The 20,295-nt window shown below is 40.9% G+C and overlaps 1 protein-coding gene across 1 annotated transcript in view; it reads right to left on the bottom strand.

Annotated features, from left to right (window-relative positions):
* Window positions 1-19,909: 19,909 nt before the first annotated feature.
* Window positions 19,910-20,295, bottom strand: part of BANK1 (B cell scaffold protein with ankyrin repeats 1) — a 165,718-nt gene continuing 165,332 nt past the window's right edge. The window contains exon 18 of the mRNA XM_061993195.1: window positions 19,910-20,099. The gene's annotated coding sequence lies outside the window, so the exon portion shown is untranslated. The remainder of the gene's footprint in view (window positions 20,100-20,295) is intronic.

Genomic DNA, 20,295 nt, shown 5'->3' on the forward strand with positions numbered 1-20,295 from the left:
GATGAACCATCTGATTCATTGTGACATTTTTTTTTCACTAATGTCTGAAGTTGTAATTAAGGGAGGAACATGTGGGAGAGAGAATAAAAATCAAGAGATAAATTATATTGCAAAGGCAAGGAAAAAACCTTGTAATTTACTCTCAGAGAAATATGGGAGCCATATTAACTGCACAAATATTTATACATCCTAGTTAAGAAAACCCAGTTGTATATCCTGGTTAAAAATACCTCAAATCACTTTTTCAACTTTTTCATAAGCTGATAGAAATTTAGACAATCACTTAATATGTGCAAGGAATAATGCTTCTCATAATTCCAGTGGATAAAAACTCTGGAGTGCAAGAGTGTGTGTGTGCGTGTGTGTACGCACATCTCTCTGTGTGTTATACCAAGATGAAACTTTAAAAAGTGCTGAGCGTACCAGCACTCTGAGCCTGTACATGCTGTGGATCGTCTGAGTTGGCCTCAATTAAAATAAATCTGCAAGTGACATCTGCCACGAGTTAGCTTATGTTTTGTAGTCACAGGGCATTAGTCAGTGCTTGTTACAGACAGATGAATTTTTGGAGTAAATCGGCTCACTGAAGAGCAGTGTCAGTGGATTCAGTTTCATTAAACTAAAGGTTAATTTGTCTCTGAAAACTAGTAATTTCTCTGGAAACAGTAGCACTTTCAGTTACAAGTAATTTTTAAACTCCAATGTGAAGCCATTCCCTGTAAAAACATAATGAAGCTGTTAAAGACTTCATTTTAATATCAGTTATGTTTTATTTCATTTATAGCTATAAAGTCAGAGAAGTTCTTTTGTGTAGATCAGAGTAAGTAGGTTGTAGAGACAAAGGGAGGCTTCTGACATGCACTTGTTTTCTATCCTTTTCAGCTTTACAGTGTCCCGTTGCACAAAGTAATCTGGCTTTTTATGGCAGCTGCTGCTCGTGTGTGGTTTGTATCAAAGATATTTAGACCTTTTGACAGCCATGGCGATAGATTCAATAGCCACCTTTCTATCCCTGCCTGGCATGACTCAGATAGTAAGGATCACTATAAATCATAATTATGAAGTACATGAAATCCACCTCTCCAATTTCTAAGTGTTCTGAACATAATAATTTATCAAGTATAGCACCTTTCTTGGTAACAGAGTTTGGCACAGGGACTCTAACTTCAGTGAAGTCCTTCTTAAAAACGAGTTGTAACTTGGTGTACCCCCTGCTTACTTGGCTATGTAAGTAAGGTCTGAGAGACCTGGGAGTCCTGATTGATAATAAGCTAAACAAGAGCCAGCAATGTGCCCTCGTGGCCAAGAAGGCCAATGGCATCCTGGCATGCATCAAGAAGAGTGTGGTCAGCAGGTCAAAGGAGGTTCTTCTCCCCCTCTACTCTGCCCTGGTGAGGCCTCATCTGGAGTCCTGTGTCCAGTTCTGGGCTCCTCAGCTCAAGAGGGACAGGGAAGTGCTGGAGAGAGTCCAGCACAGGGCCACCAAGATGATCAGGGGACTGGAACATCTTTCATATGAGGAAAGGCTGCAGGGACTGGGGCTGTTTAGTCTGGAGAAGAGGAGACTGAGGGGAGATCTTATTAACATTTACAAATATCTAAAGGGTGGGTGTCAGGAGGTTGGGACATCCCTTTTTTCTATGGTATCTAGTAACAGGACAAGGGGTAATGGGATGAAGCTGGAACACAAAAAGTTCCACCTAAATATAAGAAAAAACTATTTCACTGTGAGGGTGCGGGAGCAGTGGCACAGGCTGCCCAGAGGGGTTGTGGAGTCTCCTTCCTTGGAGGTCTTCAAGACCCGCCTGGACATGTTCATATGTGACCTGATCTAGGTGACCCTGCTTCTGCAGGGGGGTTGGACTAGATGATCTCTTCCAACCCCTACCATTCTATGATTCTATGATTCTTTGTGAGGAGGCTTGGAGGGAGTGTCACACCAGACAGGCCCATACTATTTCCTGGGACTGATGTAGACAGCAATGAGCAAACCTGCTGAACATATCCCAAGTGATGTGCTGTTGAGGAATCGGCTATTTTTTTCCACATTATTCCACAGATCATCATTCTTCATCTACACAAGTTTAGACAGTTTTTCAGAGCCCTGTCTTCTAGTCTGTGACCATAATTTTTGAAGTTATACCACTGTGGCTCATGTTGCTCACAGTAGATCGTGGAATTAGGTTTATTCATTGGTAATCTCAGCAGAGCTGGTTGCCTTCATCTTTGAGTAGAGCTATGTGGGTAATAGGGTCCTAGTATGTGGCCTAGGGGGACAGTTCTGTTTTCAGTTGTTGTAGTGCACTGAACTCACATGGGATGGGATCCTGGGGAAAAAGAACTTGTCTGGGAACTGTTTTGTTGAATCTCCTTTCCATTACGCCTACTATTATTTTATCCAGCCCTTTCCTACCCTTCTCCAGTGGCTTCTCTTATCACTAGTGCAGACAGGCTTGGAAAACCAAAAGGAGAGAAGGGAAAATTTGTTTGCTGAAGAGCTCAATGTTGTTCTTAGGTGCCTGGGAGCTCCTAGGAGCTGTAGGATCTAATAAAATTATTCATTCCAACTTCCTTTTCACCCTTCTCTTTCACCACCTAGCAAGCAGGGAGAAGACCTGCTCTTTAAGGCCTATGCTTGTACCGAGATATGGCCTCCTCCAGATCCAGTCCAGTCCAGATCTCTGAAATGCAGCCAGCAAATCTGCTGCTTCTAAGAGGATGGCTGTGCAACAACTTTAGATTTATAGCACGTTGGCTGTTGCTCAGTAATTATTCTGTGTGGGCTTTACTGCTTGGCAAATGAAAGATCACTTGTTCCTCTGTTACTGCTGGGTAGGAGCTGGCATGCAGCAAGTACTATGGCTTTGGCTGAAGGACTGTGAATCTAAACGAGAGATGGCTTGCCCTCTGGGCTGCACGCTGTAGTCTCAAACAAATGAGACACATTCATACAATACAGGCATTTTCCTGTTTTTCCAGACAGGAATTTTTCTATTGAATCAAATTTCCTTTCAGTTACACTTCCAATGAGAAGAATTTGACATTTCTTCTGGTAGGACATTAGGCATGCTTGATTTTAAACCTGCTGTGCTCTTCTTACTGTGAGGAAAAAATAAATTGTGAAAGAAAACAACTAGTTGCATGGAATATTTTGTGAGAATATGCATCTACATTTGCAGAAATGGTCTGTGTTTTGATTATTATGTATATTATGTAGATAAATGCTGTGTTCTCTCTCTGGTTTTGCTTTTTTTTTCCTGAAGGCAGCTTATGTGAATACAGAGACAGCACCTCTTTTCTCCCTTCTAAACTGCTGTAGGCACAGATAATTGTGATCCGGAAGCACAACTCTTTGTCAGTGGAGTCTGATCACAGTAGTAACACTTCTGTAGTATAAATTACTCTTTTCCTTCCAAATATGTTGTGTGTAGAATGATAGTGAGACTTTAGTCACTTGCCTAGATGAAAAAGCAGCCTGTAAAAGAGGTTTGAAAAGAAGCCCGTCTCTTTGGCAGGTTATTGGAAAAGAATCATTGGAGTCTTCTGCTAACACAGTTAATACTGACCAGTAGCAGAATGGTCTTTGAACTGAAAAGATAGACTTGAGGTCTGGACCACTCCATCACTGCTGGCTTTGCCCTGGTTGGAGATTTTGGAGATTTCTCGTCTTTTAAAGAGAAGCTCCAGAACTTATTTTTGTCTCCTTACAGTTGCCAGGATGTCTTGGTAAAAGCCTTTTCAGTGATTTTCACAGTAGAACATGCTGAAAAATATTTTTTTCTTCATTAAATCTATGGAATGAGTGCAGGCATAAAAAAATAGCTTATACAAATCTGTGGCAAGTACAGTCTTCCTTTAGAAACACATCCTAGCTGTTAGTAAGATATGGATTGTAGCATTTGTTGTGACTGACATAACTGCTTTTCCATAATCTTTGGAACTCGCTGAGCTGACTTTTGGGGCTTGGGAGAAGGGAGGGAGAAGAAAGTAAGGGAACAACATGCTTTGTATTTTTCACCTAAAGAATGACTGCAAGGGGGAGGAAGGACCAGAATACCAATTACAATGAATCAACCAACTCTCTATACCACCAGTTTAATATGTATAACTATTTTCTTCTCTGTATTCATATGGTTCTAAATGACAGTAAAATTTTCCTGTATTTCATCCTATCACATGTTATTCCTTCTTCTGAGCGTAAACTAAATTGCCATTCTCTGTAGGTAATAACTTACGATAGCAACAGCACAACTGCTTTCAGAGAAATCAGTGAAACTAGTTATATCCTATTTCCAAAGCAACTGTGAGGCAGAGTAACAGAATCTGCCAGTGTAGTTTGAATGGATAACTCTTCTCCAAGTAGACTTTCACTCTAGTGGTGTTAGCAGGATGTTTCCTCACCCTCACTTCTCCACCAAGGGTATCGTACAGCGTGCATACAAAAATGCCCTGTGTTTTGAGTTGGGAAGGTAAATAAATGGGGGGAAAAAGTGATTCCAGTATTAAATTATTGGAAGGCAGAGCTGGGAAGGAAGAGTAGAAGAAACAGGATGTCCTGATTTTGGCTTGGATTCGGTTAATTTTCTTTCTAGTAACTGCTACAGGACTCTGCTCTGAAAAGAATGTTGGTAACACAGGGATATATTGGTTATTGCTGAGCAGTGCTTGCAGAGCATCAGAGCCTTTTCTGCTTCTCCCTCTGCCCTGCCAGTGGGTGGAGGGGAGTGTGGGGCACTAGAAACTGAGAAGGAGTGTGGCCAGGACAACTGGCACCAGGTAGCCCAAGGGCTGTTCCATACCATCGAACACCATGCCTGATGTACAAACTGGTGGCAGTTGGCAGGGAGGGATGGATTGCTGCTTGGGCATCAGTCAGTGGGTGGTGTGCAGCACTTGGGTGGTGTTTTGGGTTTGTTTTTTTTTTTCCCCCTTTGGTTTTATTTTTCTCTCTGATCTGTTTCCTGTCATTACTATTACTATGCTATATTATTGTTGTTATGATTATATTTATTTTAATTTTAATTAGTAAACTGTATCTCAGCCCATGAGTTTTACTCTTTCTGCCCAATTCTCCTCCCGTCCCACGAGGGGTGGGGGAGACAGTGAGTAGCTGCATAGTGCTCAGTTGCTGGCTGTGGTTAAACCATGACACGGGAAGGATATCAGTCTCTCTTGTATATGGTGAGACCTGAATCCCCACCAGTTCAAAAGGCAGGTAGAAATCAGGAATCTGCTTAGGAGAAGCACAGCAATCTCCTGCTGTGAGTTACATATCCAAGACACAGCTCATTAGTGTAAAATACCTCCTCTCATAGTTCTTGAAGATCTAAGTTTTCACGTTGTTATGAAACTCAAATGTTGTAAGGACCATCTCCATACAAAATTTGTTCCTATGCTGAAATCCACAATTGTCACTGAAAAGAGGCAAAGTCCTCCAAGTTGTCATCTTCATGTAAAAAAAAACCCAAACAAACCCCAACACTATGGCCCTGCTGTTGATATGTAACAGTAAAAGTAAAGAAAAACAGGAATACTTTTTATGCCAGGTTGCACAACTGCAAATGAATATCCAAAGCATAAGATGGGAGAATTAGTGTTTAGATGCTTTCATATATGTACTAGCTAGAGCTTGACAGACCCTTTTATAAGGAAAATATCCTTGCAGTGTGTCTTCTGTCGTTAATGTGTTGTCATAACATCAGAGGAATAAATGTAATATTGAGGTGAATGAAAAAGCAGAGATGGCAGGAAAGCTTTGACTAGTTGCAAAAGCTCGATGGAAGGAACAAAAAATGAAAACTTTGGAGATGGGTTAAATATTTGTATGTGATAAAAATAATACAAACATAACTGCACTTTTGTGTGTATATTGCATAATTAAAACTTTTTTTTTTGTCAAAGGATGCTAAAATGAGTGTGAATTACATCAACTTCTACTGAAAGCTTACACAAGTAATGCAGTGGTCTTTCTACACAACCAGATTCTGTATTATAAAGAGGGTAAGGTTTACTAATCTGTCATAACTTCCTATTGAGGATTTTGTTGGCCTCTGGTATAGCAGGCATGATGTAGAGATGCAGAATGAAACACTGAATTTCTTCAATGCCTCCCTGGTACAATCAGTTGCACTAATCTGGTGATTTATCTTCTGTTAAATGTCAACATCACATGCATGTGTATGTATCTTTAACTATGACTGTTAAATACCTCACATCCTAACTAAAAGGAAGTTGAAAAGGAAGAAAATGACATTTTTTTTCCATAAAGAAAGGGTATTTGGAGATGTCTTCCACTCTTGAAGGGAAAATACCACCATCTTTCTTTTTGTTTTAGTGAAGAGAAAGGGATCTAGATACAGCATATAAAAATAAACAGAAGATCTGTCAACAATTCCATTTTTACCCACAGTAAATACTCCTTTTCCAAACATGCTTAACTTGGAGATACGACAGGAGTACACTTCCATGTAGTACTGGACAATTAAGGGAGGGGTGAGTAAGAGTGCATCACTTAACAAATGCATAAAGTCAATTCAAAAGAAACAGAAGCCTTAATATTTAACAGGTACTCGTAACAATTAATTTGCTTCACTGCAGTAGTCTATCAATTCTGTTTGCTTCTAGGGCATAGCCCATAAAATTAGGTGGCCTAGAAGTTCCAACGTAGGCATTTTCTGACCAATAAAACAGCCAGTGTAATGTACAAATAGCCTGGTAAATCTGTATTTGCTTTCAGTGGGACCTGCTTGTGCAGTTCTGCTAAGGCTTTTCTTTGGCTTCCTATCTGTTGCTTTTGTTGTTGTTGAGAAGTTCAGTAGCTGATGCACTATTTCCAAAGAGCAGAGGTGGGCATTCCAGAGCCCTCTGTGGTACAATGCCACCACCCTGCTTGTTTTCTTTTGCTAATTCAGCAATGACAGGAGGAGATAACAGAGTGGTAGAGGTTGGAAGGGACCTCTAGAGATCATCTAGTCCAGGTCTTTAACTCCTGTTTTCAAGATGTTTCTCCCAGTGCTGATACCTGGTAACAGTGCCATGTGTTACTACTTACCTTCCGATGGATTTCAAAAGAGAATCTGAATACTTGCATTTGTTACGAGGGCTTGTAGTCTTCTGTCTCTATTTTTTTTTCATTTGACTTTGATCTACAAATGCTGTTTCTCTTACCTTTAAGAAACTGGACTGAAATGTTATGTATTTCATTAATAATCTCATGGTTGAATTTAAAAAGATTTGGAATTCCTTACATTTAAATGCTTCTTTTACTACATCTGGTTCTAGAACAAAATGAGAACAGAGTATGGCAGTCCCTGTTAATAAGTGTTTTTTCCCTACCATTAGCTAGGGGTTAGCATACTGTGAGGTGGGGTGATAGCCATAGGTGAATCTCCTGATTGCTTTAAAGGATAGGCAGGAACATAAGAATTGTGATGCAAATAGGTATAAAGTGTCCATCACAGATGATTTTTTCCCCAAATCCAGTGGCTGAGGTATGTTTTATGAATGTGTAAAATTAATTACATATGAATGTTAAATATTCTTTTAGATTGGTGAACTCCTGACATCAGCAGTGACTAATTTATACAGATTTCTTTTTGTTAAGTTTGCCTTTTAGGCTCGTTCTTGCATTTTGAAGGTACACTTAATGGACATGTCAAGTTCATTCTCTCTGTATCTTTACACATATTCGGTGTTATCCTTCCTTATATTACTTTTTGATCTTAGAAGTAGCAAACTCTTCTCAAGCTTTCACAATTACCAGCAGTGCAAGTCATTTGTATGTGAAAGATGTGGAAAAGAACAACAAACTTGGAGAGAGGTATGTGGAAGTGGTTTAAAGCACGTTACCCAAAAAGGAAACAACTGATGGTTTGGTGGCGGGTTTTTTTTGTTTTTTAATTTTTAAAAAATATAAATAGTGATGTGTTTTCAGCTTTATTCTTCATAATTTTCAAACTTCAAGTATTAGATCTGTGTTGATGCTTTAGCAAAAAATGCAGATTTGGTAGAATCTCTCGTTGACCTACTCAAAGTGATTGCCAAGTGTTCCTTCCAAATTACTCATCTGAGCTCCTGGAGAATGGATGATTTATTCAAACTGGAAAGAAAAATGTGCCTGATTTCAGAACCTGAAGTCAACCTGGCATCATCTTTCTTTTGACTTCAGTCCTGAAGCTTGTCTTTCTTCCAGGCTTACTCAGAGACTTGGTTTGTCAACACATCACACCTCAGTGCTGGTCAGAAGTTACCTGAGCTGGTTGGGGCTCTGTAATTAGTAGTCCTGGACTGCCTCATGTAGTCTAATTAGTTCTACCTGTGTTTAATGTATATGGAATGATGAATTTAGTGTCTGTAGACAGGATGTGGACAAGCAGGGGAATCTCTGAGTTTTGTATTCTAGGCAGGCATTGCAAGCACTTTGGAAAAGAGGTGTAACTGGAGGAGCTCTCCATCCCAACACAAATCTAACAAGAAGCTGAAGCTTATGGTGTGATGCCAATTAAGAACTGGCTATTAGCAAGAATGCTATTGATCAAAACCAATTTACCAAAATTGAAAAAGAACGTTGAGAAGATATATTATGTGGATGAATACAAAGACTAACAAAGAGTGCATCAGCTAAAATGTTAATTGTAAATGATGCTTTCACATCCAGTGTCAGGATGAGTGCAGTGCTATCTGCTGAGTTAAGCCTTCTCCATTTATTCATAATTTAATAATTTTCTAGGCTTTAGTTTACAAACCTTAAGATTAAGAGGACTTCTTGCACCATCCATTCTGGTTTTTGCTCCTGCTGCTGGAGCACTGCACTCCCTAACGCATTTTAAAAAAAAATCGCCTCAGACTCCCTCCTCCCCTTCCCCCCAACCCCTGCCTGAATCTTGCACATCTGAATTCTCCTGATTAAAATGGCCTTCAACTGCACAGTTTTCTCCAATGAGGCAAGCCTCTGCCAGTTTTATTATAGTGCCGTTGTGTGAGTGGAGGGAAGAGAAAGCAAAGGGTGTCTTTGACAATATGATTAATTATAAAAGAGATTGCTAGAACAGCTGCTGATATTTCTCTGTTAATTCATATCTTGCAGTGAGCACAATGACAAGCCATTTCATCTAATGCAAGGTGCTAATTTAAAGTCTGCTTTCCTTACTTTGTGGATCTATAAAAAAAAAAGAAATAAGAAAATCCATTTACCTTGGACCTCTAGAGACTCTACCGAGTCCCAGAGTAAGTTATGAAATTTCAGTTTAAAAATGATGAACAAACAGTGTAGGTTAATGTAATGTTTCTTTGTCTGCCCCAAAGAGATTAACAGAAGGCTGAGTTGTTAGAACGTGTTAATCACTGGCAACAGCAGTTTCAAAATAAATGGCTTTTAAGCCTCATGTATTTAAATATCTTAAAGCATCCAAAGAGTGCTTTCCCCATTACTTACTTCCCCTGCTGCTGCTAAGAAATATCTTATATTTGCTAGATGCATTTCACAGTGAAAAGTTAGACTCCAGGAGGTTTGCAGTGGTTATAGCTAACATGCATCCACCCATCCTTGCGGCGCAGTCAGCTGTGGAGCCATGTTTCAGCAACAAGTAAACAATTTAAGGTAGCATAGTCAAAAAAGGAGCTTTTAGCCCCCTTAGGCCAGGCTCCCTGGTATTCTCTATCCCAGAGGAGGCATCTGGATACGCTGTAGTGCTCTTAAGTTTTAGCCTTGCAGATATGTGCCTTCTAGTTTAGCTGCTTTGTGCTTCTCAGAAGTTAGGTGAAAACTACTGGTTGTGGAAGGAAGTCTGAGAAGGCTAAACGGTCATAGGCCTTACAATGGTCAGCTTCTCAGCACTGAACTTGTAGGTGTTACATCTCTAATTTCTCATAAAGAGGCATTCAGTCCTTCCTACAGTACACCTGGAGTTCAGTGCCTTATTGTGGGCTTCAGTTGCTACTTTGTGGCCAAAGCACTCAAGTTAGAGTACAGCTGTGTCCTTTGGGCTCCAGGTGCATTGCTGAGATTTGGGATGAATCTGTGAGTGTAACCTCCTTCACTGATCACAAAGACAGCACCTTCCTGGGTGTTACATATACGGACCTGTGGTGGGGTGGTGGCAGCTGCAGTGACTGTGGCTCCCCAGAAAAAATGCAGTTGGAAGCTTAAAGCTACAATATAGAATGAAGCTACAGGCAGTAGCTGCTATGCTGGATAATGCACCCCACTGCTCAAGTCTCAGCTGGTGCTTTAACAGCAAGAGCATCCTTCTCTCTCCTCCTCATCTCCTTAAAAATGAGAGTGAATTTTGCAATATAGTGCTAGCAGGTAATCACCACATGGGAAATTGGTGTACTTATTTAATGGCCTGTATAATTTAGAAGCTTAGTTTCATGTATTCAGGGTTGAAAGCCTTCTCTTGATCATTATTTTTCCATGCTTTGTATATCATGCTGCTACACAGTCTTTTGTGTTCCCTGCTGGTTATCTAACTGAGTTGTAATCCAGCCTCTCTGCCACACTGAGACACAATGATTCAGAAGAAACCCTTATCAACTGAGGAAAAACAAATAGATTTAAAACGGCAGTTTCAATCTGTAGCAGCAATGGGGCTTGTTACAGTCTGGTTGCTGGAGAATTTACTGTATGTAGTCTTTGTCACTGCAATCAGCTCTGTGTCACTGCAGTCAGCTGAGCACATCAGCTGATAAGAGATTGTGGATTTTGTCCTGAAGACATGGTGAACCGTCAAATAATGAAGACAAAGTAAGGAAATGATGCCATTCCTGCTGTTATGCTCCATGCCCGTGCCCCATCATGTCATATTGGTAATGCCCAAGTCCACGAAGTGGGTTTCTGAGAGTTTGAAATGCTGCTTGCAGGGCTATTTGTGTAGCTGAGTGCTGGTTCAGGCTAGATTCTTTGCTGTATGAGGCAGAACTGTACAGTCTTGAAGCTTGCCTTGAACCCTGAGGGAAGAGAAAAAAATGCTGCTAGAAAAACATGCCAAAAAAGATATGGGCCCAGATGTGCAAAGTTCTAATGGTGTTTGTAGAAGATGTTTGCTTTGACACCTTCAATTTTGTTGTATTTATTTTTTTCAGTGATAACCCTTTATTACAATGTGAAGTGGAATGTATGGAGAGGGGGATGCCTGGGCCTAGGTCTCCCTCTTTAATAACACAGGGTTTTTCTTCCTGTTCTGGACAATAGAAGAGCTGGACAATGTAATGTAAAAAACAAAGGTTAGCTTACCTTCATCTCTCATCCCCGTTGGATTCCCATGCAGAAAGTGTCAGCTGTATTGCCTGAGGATGCAGTGGCAAGGAAAAGCATATGCATGTTTAGTCTGTCGCATGGGTCAGGAGTCTTTTTCTCTCAGGTGATGTGACTAGGGATATCGCAGAGAAGATGCACTTAAAAGGAAAAGAGGTGACTGCTCCATTTGTCTGCCCCTATTTATGCGTTTGGCACGTTAAAAAACAGAATCCCTGGAGCTAGGGTGGAGGCATGTCCTCGTGTCTGCCCTGGAAAGGGCAAGCTGTTCAGCGTAGTTCTCGGCTCAGCAGTAGAAGGCTCATGCTCTTTGCAGTGCTAGTGAGGCCACAGGTATTGTTGGCCTACAGCTGAGCACACAAAACCTAGCAACTGCCTTTGCCTCTGGCAAGGACAGCGTGGTTTGTCTCAGGGTCTGCTGGGTGGGCAGTGGTACCTCCAACCTGGAGGTACTAATGGGGAGCTGCCCTTTCCATGGCTATTGAGGCTGGGCTCTTCAAGTTCAAACTCTTGAATTTCAGCTGCCTGCAGCTTCTTTAAAAACCCTCTTTTCCATGTTAGACGGTTACTGATGCTACCTCTGGATCTAGGCTCAGCAATTACTTGCTCTTGCAAATATCTCCTGGGGACTGTTTCAGTGACTTTGCATCAGTTAGTTTGAACACTGGCACATTTACATGTGTGATGTAAACCTGTGACAGTCCATCTTGTACAGGCTTTCAGACTCTTCTCTCCCCACTGCTTCTCTTATTCTCTCAACAGCAGAATCACAAAAGCTCTTACTGTAGCTCTGAATGCATCTGTGCAGCTGGGCTGTCAGTAAGGAATATATGTGGGCGAGTGGCTGAGGGAGCATGAATGAATGATTGAACAGAGGTAAATGCAACAAAAGCTGTGGGTGGAAAGAGAAGGCTTGAAATTGGCTCACCCACCACTTTAATATGTTCTTTACAATGATGTGTACAAGTGAAAAGAAGATGGAGGGATCGTTACTCCCCCAGCCATTTGAATTCAATGTGATTTTGTCTTGGGCATATTTTTGTTTCTATGCTCTCTTTAGGAATGGGGAAAATGCCCTTACTGCCAGTGTTCTTAAAAGTGTGCTTGAATTTCCTGAATAAATAAGCTGCAGCTCCTGTGGTGCAGAGAAACTTGTTTAACTTAATGCTCCATGGAAAGCTGCTAGATAAGGAGAGTTTTCCAGTGTGAGACTGAGCAAGCAACCGACTATGGGATTTTCTGATATCCTAAACCGCAAAGTGTTTAGCAAACAGATTAGGTCAGTGAATCAAAACAGATATATGGCTGTTTTATTAGTCTCTTCAATTTGAAGACATCTGTGACCTGTTTGTGGAGAAAAAAGATAAAATAAAAATGTTATCCACCATTGGACTGGTTTCTCTCTGGGTCATGTTGTGGTTTGGCTGTAGCTAATAGAAATTGAAGGGAATATAAAGAAACCTTCAATCTCTGAGTGGCTGCTAAAGGTTAAGCTGGCATGCTGTGGAGAAAAACATGTCCTTTATGGCCTTCTGGGTAAGCAACCAAGTAGAAGGGAGAAGCATGTGGGTGGGATATCGGCTTTTGTTCCTCAAGGCATGTACCAAGCGAAGGTGGGAGGGAATCAAGGGAAGAGGGAGCATTAGGCTTGAGCTGTTCTTACAGATGCAGTAAACATTTGAGCAAGGTAGAGCAGGAGAAAAACACTTTTTTATGTGGTTTCCTTTGAGCTAGGGGACTTTCATGCTTTCTGATAGTGTGTAACTTGCTCTAGCCCTATGTAATCTCATTAGCCTTGGTTTGTCATTTATGCTAGTTTAGTATCCTGTGGAAAATGGTACAGTATCTCAAATACCTTCTGTCAACATGAGCCAGCATTGTGCCTAGGTGGCCAAAGAAAGCCAATGTCATCCTGGCTTGTATCAGAAATAGTGTGACCAGTAGGACCAGTAAAGCGATTGTCCCCCTGTACTCGGCACCAGTGAGGCCGCACTTTGAATACTGTGTTCAGTTCTGGGCCACTCACTGCAAGGACATTGAGGTGCTGGAGCATGTGCAGAGATGGACAACAAAGCTGGTGAAGAGTGTAGAGAAAAAGTCTTATGAGGAACAGCTGAGGCAGCTGGGGTTATTCTGTCTGGAGAAGAGGGTACTGAGGGGAGTCCTTATCGCTCTCTACAACTACCTGAAAGGAGATTGTAGGGAGGTGGGAGTTGGACTATTCTCCCAAGCAATGAATGATAGGACGAGAGGAAATGGCCTCAAGTTGTGCCAGAGGAGGTTTAGATTGGAGATTAGGAAGTATTTCTTCACTAAAAAGGTTGTTAGACATCAGAACAGGCTGCCCAGAGTGGTGGTGGAGTCACCATCCCTGGAGGTATTTAAAAGACATGTAGATGAGGTGGTGAAGTTTAATGATGGACCTGGCAGTGTGAAGTGAGTGGTTGAAATCAATGATCTTAAAGGTCTTTTCCAACCAAAATGATTCTATGATTATAACTGCCTGTAAAAAAATATCTTGTACTCTTGATGGTGGTTTGCTTTGTAACCTTGGTTATTAACTTGGTCAACTAAAATAGCCTCCTATTTTAGGTTACAAAGAGGCTCCAAAGCGCTTTCCTTTCACCCTGTTGTTGATGCCACAGGATATGCATGCATTTTTACTCATGTAACTAAATTCACGTGCCTCAGCAGCAGCACTATTGAAATTTGTTTCAACATTTTGCTGAAAGATTAGGAGGCTGCTTAAATTAGCTGGATAGATGGATGTGGTAGTTTGAGCCTGGCTGGATGCCAGGTGCCCACCACACTACCGTCCCAGACCCACTACAATGGAGTTTGCTATAACCATGCAAAATTGGATCAAACTTTGCTTTGACCTGAACAGTGACCAGAGAGGCTATGCAGGTCAAATTGCTGCTTTTTATTCAGTTGTGCCATAAAAGCTTTAAACTATGAGCTCTTATAACCTTAACTATTAATCTGGCTTCCTTGGTGCAAGTCAGGCATTTTATATTCAAAGGTCAATTAGAGAGCAGTTAAGAACCTCAGTGTGATAATGACCACCAGGCTTGGATAACTGACTGACAGTACCGTGGTTGTGCACATGACACTTGGAAGAGTCAAATCTCACCTCTGAGGTATCAGCTGATCTGTGCTGCAAGTGGGAAGTGATGTTTTTCTTACTGTGACTAATTTCTGATGTTTAGATGGTATTTCTGCCTTCATCTAGCTAACCCTGCTCCTTGTTGAGGACTACTGACAGCTCAGTCGCAGCTGTGGATGACTGAAAGGGAAGACTTAGAGAGAATGGCACAGAACGAGGGATATTTGAACAACAACTCCCACCCTGGGGTTAAGCCATTTTGCCTCATTTGGGAGGAAGAAGGGAGCCTGCTTTGCATCCACAGAATTATTTACTTACCTTGTTTTATAAAACAGTACTACAAGTGCTGTCCTTATAAGGCAAAATAGTCAGTGTTTTACACTTCCCACAGCCCAATGCTGTCACTTACTCTTTCAAAACAGCTGATGCTTGTTGTGGGGTAGGGAAGGTAGGAGCAGAAGTGTAGCTTTCTCTAAGACTATTTTGGGAAACCGACCCATGCTCTAAAGAGCTCATTTTGTTACAATCCTGATCTCAGCTTAGTTTTGCAAACAGTGTGTGTTTTTACTCTGAAATGCCTCCAGTGTGTAGTTTTGTTTCTCTTACGTGTATTTGCAAGGCACACGATCAGACACAATCTGACATCTAGTATGTAAAACTCGCAAAAGAAATAGGAACTGTATTTGCATCAACAGTCAGAAATAGAATACAAGATGTTGTTAACGACACTTGTGCAAAACAAACAAAAACCACATGAAAACTGAGGCTAACACATACTGGGTGATGGGAAACTAATTCAGCCTTCAAGCTCACTTAGCAGGAAATACCAACAAAAAGTATCCAGAAAAGAAGGAACCTTTTCTGAGAAGTTTTAGGATGTGTCTTTCCTCTGAGACTCTTTTCACAGTGTGTCCACATTTTGTAAATTTCTATTTTAGGTGGACAGGAGGAAATAAGAAATGATGTGACAATGATAAAATGTCAATGAAGTTATCAGACCAGAGGAATGTTGCTGCCTCTTTCTTTTTCTCCCTACATTCTGCTGTTACCCCAGGTGACTAATACTGAGAAATAAAAATGCTTCAGTCACTCTTCCCACAGAAGATTATATTGGTGTGAGTTTAGCCTCCTCTTAATAAACTAAAGAAAGTCAGGTAAAGGCAACTTAAAAGTCCCTACATGGATCAAAGAGAGAAGGACCCTCTGTAGAGCTGAGGCAGAGGTTGCTCGCCTGAAGAAGTCTATAGAAGTTGTACAAGATGAAATAGGCAGAGCAGTTTGTGCATTTCCCTGTCATACCTGTCTGTCCTCTGTGTATTAATATTACTCCAAAAGTTCTTAGGACTGGAAAAGTTTTGTTTTTAATGGTATTGATATTAATGAAGGAGCTTGCTTGGCTCCAAAGGGATTTAGTTGATCAGGAACTTCATTTGTTGCATCTTGTGGCTATAGATTGACTGGATCCACCCTAAAATAGAAGGCTAATGTAAGTTGTTGTCTGTAGTGGCTGTGATGGAGTTTTTGAAGATGTACTTTAATGAAGGCTTCCCTCTTGCACTAATGCAATTTACCCCTTTGCCTAATCCTTTCCTGTTCTCCATCACCAGAGCAGTATGTGTCTCTCCATATTGCCTTTGTGTGCTGGGAGCCCAAAACTGACTTGAGAGGATGACAGCAATGGCTCTGTTTTACAGCCTGGCACTTGCTGGTGTTTGCTTGTCTAGTTAACAGCAGTTGGAGAATTGCTAGGCTAAGCTGCAGGTTGCATTCGTAGCATAACTCACTGGTAGTGAGTTACAGATTGCCCACTCTTTGCTGAGGTGAGCGGTGATGAACCAGTGAAACCTCTCCTGTAAGGAGGCTCCTCCTGAAAGATCAGCCACGCTGTCCACAGGATCCTGACTTGAGTTTTGGCTTGCTGATAACTACTGTCACCGTTAATCTCTCAGTATTGTTTTCTTTCTTTTGGCTGTCTCCATGTTTAAAATATTTATGTTTAACTGGATTATCAGTTAAAAGTTTAGTAGAATACAGACTGGCAGCTGGAAAGGTAGAGCGGTGTCATTTTGCTGATTGGTCAGTTTCTCCTCTGGTGCCTCAGAGGGTGGATGGGTAGGAATTCTGTGTGTGTATATAAAACACAAATGAACAGGAACCTTGTTCTCAACTTATTGCTTAGCTGTTGTGGAATTTCACACCACAGAAATTACACTGTAGTGGATTATATATGATTTATCAGAAAGATTTTGTATTCTGACAAAAATTGATCTGAGATATAGGACACAGGAGAGACTGAAAGGGTTTTGATACTGTGGTGGTGGTGAGTTTTTTTTGTGTTCTACATTAAAATACCAGGAGTCAGAGGAGATACTGAACTATTTGTGTCAAATCCATCCTCAGCTGAAGACTCCAGTGATAAAAGCAAGCCAATCTGTAGTGTACCAAAAGTATTTCTTCATTAAATTGACAATACATATCTTCCCTGTTAATTCTTTACATCCGAGACTATCTGCACTCTGTACTACAGCTGTTCTGTCACACTGGCAAAAGTAGCTGTCCCAGCTGCAGGAACTTAAAGTACTATTGATTTTTGTACACCAGGGCTCAGGAGTAAAATTGTTTCAGTGACAGCTTTAGGTAGCTTAAATATTTACTGTTATTATACTTCTATTGTGCAACAGTGAAACATTGTGTCTATCAAACACTAGGTGCACTTGCTGCTTGAAAGAACACAGCCTCAGAAAATTGCAGGGAGATTAAAAAAGAGGAAAAAAAAAGAGAACATGTTGACTGGGAGAGTGAGCCTGGAACTTGGTGTCTTCAGTGGCTCAAGCTTGCGTAAGAAAATTGCCTACTAAGTAAATGCTTCACTCATGAAAAATATGAGTGCCTCTACTTGTCCTGTCCTACCTTTCCCATTCAAGGATTACTGAAGTTCTTTGCCTTTCAGATCTCACTAATGTTGCTGGGGCCTGAATTTTGCCTTTGAAAGTCTAAAACTCTCTTTGCTGTTATTACCCTGTAACAAAGCAATGGTTTCTTCTGTGCCTTGAGATTTAGCAAATGAGAAGTTCCTGGTCGTGTTCCCACCTGGAACTGGTGCTGTGCTTGGATACTACTGGACCCGTAACCTGGTGCTACTGCCCTTGGTAGGCTGAGTGCTCTGCTTGAACGAAGCAGCAGAAGCAGAGGACAAGATCTGCTTGGCGATGAGCAATCCAGAACTGCCCTGGGCTGGAAGCTGTACTGTGTCACACCATGCATTACAGATGCAAATACTTGGCCCTATATAGAGCACATCTCTTCTTATTTCCTATGGGAAACTACAGTCTACTTCCAGCTTGTGTATTTGGCACTGTTGGTATATTGTTTCACTCTTTTCCTTTTGAAATCCATAATGTTTCCTTGATGTAACTTATAGTGCTTTACTAGTGTTAATTTCTGTTGTGTTACAACAGAACTCAAATCTCTCCATTTCCCAGGTGCCCTCACACAGGGCTACAGGAGCTGCTCGGCCACCACCTCCCACTTGGGAGCACAGAGAGCACCTGGATCCTGCCTGGAGGTGAGTGAGGATTGACCACCCCCCAAGGAAAGGTCCTTCCTTCTCCTCTGCTACAGAAACAAACAAAAAACTTCAGAACAGAAAGCAAGTACTGACACCGGGAATCTTTTCTCATGATTGGTATTCTCTTTCCAATGTACATGTCGGCTCCTCAGGACTGCATGCCAGGGGTTACACTGACTAGGCAGGTTTAGAATACAAAGGTGGAGAGGGGGAGGCATGGAAACCTATTAAAGGAAAATAACAGTACACATTGAGATTTCCAGGTAATTCCCCCCCACCATTCCATTTCCACGTATGGCCAGGTATGCCTTAAAATATCACAGCTCCTCTCCTACAAAACCTGACAGATTCAGGTCCCTCAGTTCATAGACAATGACTCTATGTCTAGAGCTAGGAGGCACTGTACATTTCAAGGCTTTGCTGTGGTTCAAACACTCAAGAGAAGCCTTTGTATGGAATATAAAGCTAAGCTGCCACACTAATATAGCAGCCACTGAATATTTATGACTGCACAGCAATATATCTGCAGCATTTGTGGGAACGTTTCTAACAGAAATAGGGGTTTTCCCCAGAGGAGAGATAATTTCCTGAAAATGTTTAATCATCCCACTGTAGAATTTTAATTAGCCTATAGCTACATGTGGGATACAAAGTTGCAAGATTCTGTAATTATTTTAAAATCCCAACATTGTCTTTTTGCATCTTTTTTTTATTTCTAACAGTTATTGGCACAATAATTTCCTGAAAATGGAAAAATAATATGACTCTCAAGGCTCCTAAGTCTGAACATCAAATTCACTACCCTCCCAAATTTTCATAGAATCATAGAATGGTAGGGGTTGGAAGGGACCTTTAGAGATCATCTAGTCCAACCCCCTGCAGAAGCAGGTTCACCTAGATCAGGTCTCATAGGAACATGTCCAGGTGGGTCTTGAAGACCTCCAAGGAAGGAGACTCCACAACCCCTCTGGGCAGCCTGTGCCACTGCTCCATCACCCGCACAGTGAAAATTTTGAGTGTCACATGAACATGTAGTTAAGAAGTAGCATTTATTTAATAATTTCTGATTGTAAGTAAACTTCAGCAAAAACTAAAAACAAAGTGCAAGCATCTTTTAGTACATGTAAAGTACATTCAGCACTACTGAGTGCTTGAATGGAGGCTTGCTGTGAACTGCTGAGGTTCCTAAAGATGTCTGTGAATAAAGCGCAACTAAGAGGTTCATAAAGATTAAGATCTCTATAGAGGCTAACAGCACGTTTACCTGTTTTTTAAGAAGGCTCATGCAAAGCTCAAATAACAAGAGTGGGCAAAGTCTACTTAAGCTCCTACTTACTGAAAGTTCAAATATGGTCTTATACCTTCTGCAGGTTGCCCTTTTTTTTTTTTTTGTATGAAATAGGGCAAATCTTCTTTCATACTCCTATATCGTCATGTGCTCACTTAAATTTTGGAGCATATCACTGCAGGAACACAGACCATTAGACCCATTAACCATATTTATTCCTTTACTTTTGCCGTATAAATGCAGTAGAGATTCTTTTGCTTTTAATCTGGACATATTCGCTTACCCTAGGGCAACTTATTAAGCAAAACATAATTTCCTTGTACAGCCAATTCTTGTAATCACTTTAATGCATTAGTAGATGATTAGTACCATTTTACAGAGTTTGACATGGAACTTAGCTTTACTTTGAGTACAATTATTTAAACTAGCGATGGTGTACAATTATTATTCCTAGGAAAGACAAATTTATACACAAAGTTTATGTAAAAATGTCTTAACCAAAAAAACCCCCCTAAATGTTATGTATTGTAACTTCATAATCTTCATAAATTTTCATGATATTCTTCTTTTGTGCATCAAACAGACTTTTAAACAACTACTGAGCATTACGGAGGAATTGAAATGAGTTTAAAAATAATTAACTAAAGCACGCAATATATCTTTATATAAATCTTCAGCTGTCATCGTGGGGGAGAAAAAAAAAAAGACTAGCAAAGAAAAAAACTGTAAACTTCAGACTTTATAAGAAGCCTTATTAATCTGCTTTAGCGATCCTGGACTTGTTCTGAGAGATGCCAAGTGCAGCAATGGGCGCAGGGGCCATGTCACAGACGTGCAGCTTAGGGACTGCGAGAGGCTAAGCAGAGGGAGCTGAGGAACTGCACTGTAAGACATAATGGAAACAGCTCAGTAGTCAGTAATCGCTCGTGTTTCTTTAGAATAAAATCAAATGCTTTATTTGTTGAAATCAGCATGAGATAATCAAAACCAGTCTGCTCCTTGAGATCCACTCTGTTACTCTCCTCCCCTATTGCCTAGTGATGATCTATGGGTAGGCATAACAAAGCTAAGAACTTTGT

The sequence above is a fragment of the Colius striatus genome, chromosome 3 (assembly GCF_028858725.1).
Source record: "Colius striatus isolate bColStr4 chromosome 3, bColStr4.1.hap1, whole genome shotgun sequence".
NCBI classification, from domain to species: Eukaryota; Metazoa; Chordata; class Aves; order Coliiformes; family Coliidae; genus Colius; species Colius striatus.